Source organism: Eurosta solidaginis, chromosome 1 (genome assembly GCF_040869045.1).
Source record: "Eurosta solidaginis isolate ZX-2024a chromosome 1, ASM4086904v1, whole genome shotgun sequence".
NCBI lineage: Eukaryota > Metazoa > Arthropoda > Insecta > Diptera > Tephritidae > Eurosta > Eurosta solidaginis.
The window spans coordinates 182,979,194-182,983,898 of NC_090319.1; the positions used below are offsets into that span (position 1 = coordinate 182,979,194).

General features: G+C 40.3%; 1 pseudogene; it reads right to left on the reverse strand.

Annotated features, from left to right (window-relative positions):
- Nucleotides 1–1,749: 1,749 nt before the first annotated feature.
- LOC137239068 (uncharacterized) lies at nt 1,750–3,010 on the reverse strand (annotated as a pseudogene).
- Nucleotides 3,011–4,705: the final 1,695 nt, after the last annotated feature.

Consider the following 4,705-nt stretch of genomic DNA (forward strand, 5'->3'; position numbering starts at 1 on the left):
GAGTAATCTAACTGCATTCCTAAATAGGGAAATTCAAAGTTCCATTATCTAAATGCTGAGTCGTTTGGCATTCTGAAACATTATTTTCAGTTCTCGAACTAACAATGTTAACGGATTTACGTACAAATACTAAGTACAACAACAATAGCAACTCCCGAAAACCCCTAATGCAAATAGGGATCTGTACAATAGTCATCACGGGTGCAGACAATCCCAAATCTAAAAGGACTCAGCACCACCATGACCAACACACTCTCCCCTCTCATCCACTGTAACTACCCGTAAATGGTGAGCTATCAGCATTGAAAAGACAATTAAATACAAATTAAATAATATACCGAACATGTCACCTGGTAAGATGTGGTGAGCGATATGATCACTATACATATCAAAAGGGCAGACACTCACCTTCTCTTTAGTGAGCAATCGTATCTAATCATATAACAAGGGCAACGCTGCGAGACGACGTGTGGCTATGTCGAGCTAAAGAATTTAATGCCAAGTTTCAACCCGGTGACGCATGCATATTAACCGGGATGAAACCCACATCAAATTGAGTTAGCCGTTAGCCAACGTTCTCGCACCGTACCTATAAATTGCTTCTTTCAGCTTTGAAAAATTTTTGTGGGCCAAAATCAAAGAAAATCATTGCTCTGGATTACATGTATAAAGTTTCGTGGTTTTGGGAGCCAGAAATTTTTCATTTAATACTCACCCTGAGTCTCCCTGTCAGGCTGTATGGTTGCTGTAGGGAGAAATCGGTTCTGTCCCCCCTGACAAAAGCCGCACAATCTACAACAGCGCCTTTTCCATTGACGTATTAATCCGCGTTCAACATCCCACCAACATTGTCAACGGTTATGAGCGTTTTGCCGATATATAAACGTGATTAAGTGCTCAAAGGTATCGCTGTCGCTCTTTATGTAGACAGAACCCGTATGCCAAAGCGTCAGCCTAACTAGTAAGAAGAAAGGAAAATGTTGTATTCATTATGGTTTTAGCCCATGGATTTTCGCAAAACCTACCTTCTCGAGTGTCTAAATCCATTTGCTGGTAGGCTGCATCGAAGCAAGCGCCATCACAAAAAAAAGCCATAGTCCAGAGATGACACGCACAATTAACCTTTTTAAACTGACTTTGTCACTCCCAACCCGGAGTTTCTTTTTGTACCTATCACTCGGCTTGTGATAGGAGATAAAACCTGGACATCCGTACGACCCATTGATTTTTCTTGAAAAATTTTTTCCTTTTAATGTATCAATTTTTGCATCAGATACGCGGAGGAGTGGTGGAACCAAATTTGTAATGCGTAAGCCCGTACGCTGTGAAATAATATAACTTATGCGATACCACAAATGCAGGTATTCCGGCTTTTTGCGCGCGTTCAATACCCATAACATCGGGCTTATTCGATATAGCTAATACCACATCGGCATGCATACCCTGCGATGTACCACGACAAGTGCTTGTAAATTGCTACCCGTACCAGATATGAGTACTACAACACGTTTGCGTGGTTTATTTTGTATTTGTTTCACAAGTTGTAACCCTTTGAAACCTTTCACAACTTGAGGTCAAAAAAAATAGAAAATTTATTTCACAAATATGCCTCGAAGGCAAAGCGCTTTCTTCAAAGACGTTTTGGCAGCTGGACTTTTCTAAGCTCAGTTCTTTAAAAAGTAAAGCCGATCGATGCGCTGCCACATTGACCACATATCAGTCCTACGTCTGCTTTCAATCAAACCACACTCAGAAGAAAAATACCTCCTTTTCCTCTTCCTTGCATTTGTTCAAATTACGCTCGTAACTCTTCATGCGCTTAAACCATTCCGTATCTGATGCGCTCACCGACTCCGGTCGTTCACTTTGCTTATTCTTATACAGATATCCTGTAATACCTTGACCCCGTTTGCCATTCACCGTGCATGCTACAAATTGATTGCACACCTTCGAAGTCCAATCAGAGCCCACATAACGCACAGTCGATTGTTGCTCCCCAATTTGCACCAAATATTTAGCTTTTGCCGTATATACGAAAAAAAAAAACGTCTTATGACGTGGCGGCGTACCCTTCTCACCACAAGTGTAGTGTTCGTAGTTGCAACCAGTTATCGGTTCATAAACACCCTGCGGCGTGTAGATATAACCAACTTTAAGCGATGAGAGAAAGAATGCGGGTTGACTTAGAATACCAACCACCATACTAGAGCCATCCTCCAAAACGAGGACAACATAAACATAACGATTAATATTGGAGGCTACGTTCTGTGCCAAAACTATGATCACGGAAACCACGCAACTCGAGTTGAAAGCAACGTTCCGCCAATTGAACCTCACCCACCAAGCGGCCACTTTGATCGTAGTGCTTGCGTTTCTCAACCATTTCGGGTACATGCTTGAGTAAATTATAGAATGGGTCATTCCAAGCCTCACGCGCCACCGAATCTGCTATGACGGCCGAACTCAAATCGTGACTGTAATAGAAGAAAGTTGCTTGCGTTGTAAATTGCATATTCCGGCGCACAGGAAAAAGTTTGCGCTCATCTGTGGCGTTACGCAATTCACCCTCGTAACGTATGCGCCACTCTCGCATAGATTCCTCGGGATAAACATGAAAACCGCAACCTTCGAATTCATCATTCTCGCGCGTACCGTCTGTTGTGAAGTAAAGCATGTCGGGCAGTTTTGTTGTGCAATATAAACCGTGCTCGGGTAAATATAGAGACAAGCTTTGAGCACGCCATTGCGCCCATGAACGAGATCACATCATAACTTTGTGGATCATCATCGAGCGCTTGTTGACGATCGATTTGCGCATGGAATTCGGCCGAATTAAGTTCGTCCTTTGTGTAATAAACCTTGTTACGTAGTCGCTTTACCAACCACAAAGCTATGATGTATTTGAATTGATAAAAAAAACGCCTCTCGCTGGGTAGATATCAAAGAAGAGTTGGGATTTCAAACGTAAAACGGTAATGAGCGTGGTGAAGAGCAGCACTGCTGCAATGCCCCAAAGAGTTTAGCTTGAAATTGTAATATGTAGCACGGCTACACAGTTTTTGTTCTTTAAGCTTTGTTCTAATAAGCTGACATGTTTTCGCTAATTCCGCAATTTATTGAACGAAATGTTGGCTAGTAAAATCAACTAGCATCTCACCATCCTTGTGCGTATTTAGACGCAAACTATATTTAATAAAATAGTAATGAGCTGAAATGAAATAAAAGAAGCAGAAATTAGAAAATTTATAAAAGTATCAAAAGGGAACGATACTAGTATACTTACCCAGCACCAGTTTTCTTCATTATGAAAATTCATTCAAAAATGTCTCTATACTCATTTCCATGAATGAATGACATTTTTGAATGAACGAAACAAGGGTGCCACTCGATGCCTTTTTCTTACGCAGTAAGCACATTGCGCGCGATCCAAAGGGTATCACAACTCGGATCCATGAGATCCAACAAACCCGAGCGTTAGCACGAGAACAAAAATCAGAATGCATATATAATCGCGAAAATATAGACCTAAACAAGAAAGCGCGCTCTGGTTTGTATCATGGGCTTCCTTTTATCAAAACAAAAAAAAAACCATGAAAAAAAAATAAGCAAAATAGGTATTTTCCTTAAATCAGTTTCCATTATTATTTTTATTAGGAAAAGTTAAGTTTTCTTCTAAACTCCAACTTAGTTTAGACTGTTTCGTGAACTATAAAGAAATAACTTCGAATTTTAAGACCGTAAAATTTCCAAGGCTTTCAACGTTGTTTAGTAGCGTACACTTAACGGTGGAAGAGCTAATGGGAGATTTCAATACAATCTTTAAGATTGATAAAATAATTAAAGGAAGGGTCAGAATGTTTTTACGAAATAGTAATTCAACAAAATCCACGTTATGGGAAAACCCAAAACAAAAAAAATGAAAATTTCCAGAAATAATTATCAGCGTTGATGTCGCGTCAAGACTCAGACGCGAGCTGTCCCTAAATGATACATGACATGACCATTATATCTCATTACGCTGCCAAATTGGCAGCACCGCACAACTGCCTCATTCCAGTGAGTGGAAGAGTTATCAGTTGACAGCTCTACAAGTTACCACACTCGATAGTGTAGGCTATCCCTGCCAACAAACACACCACAATTTGTGATTCTCACACAACATGGCCCAAATCAACACAAAGAGTGTTCCCAGACAGCAAATAAAGGCCTCTTTACATTTGTCGCACATTTTATCTGCACAATGTTATTTGACTAGTCATTTTACAGTCATTCATAGGTTATATTCATAGTCACATTTGCATGGGCGTGGGTAAGTTTTGTGACCAAATTTTTGTAGGGCAATTACAAGGAGCCGTGGCAACACACGGGTTTACCGTGATATATCGTATATTGTAGCGTATTGCCTGCGTTAGGCAAACACCAAAAAATATAGTTTGCCCTAAGTCTATATTTAACAATTCTTAATCTTACTATTGGTGGATTTCAATATCAGCATTTTCATTCTGATGAAACTAATTTCAAAACGAAAGGTCATTTTAGGCGTATGTCAATCAAAGTTTACTAAACCTAACAGTGGGTTCAACCACTACACGTCACTACATCGGCAGAATAACTTAACTAGATTATTCATCCCAAATAAACCCTTAACCCGAGTACGCCAACCACAAGCTCGACCAATTAAGCTTCTACTCTCCGCCCATACGCC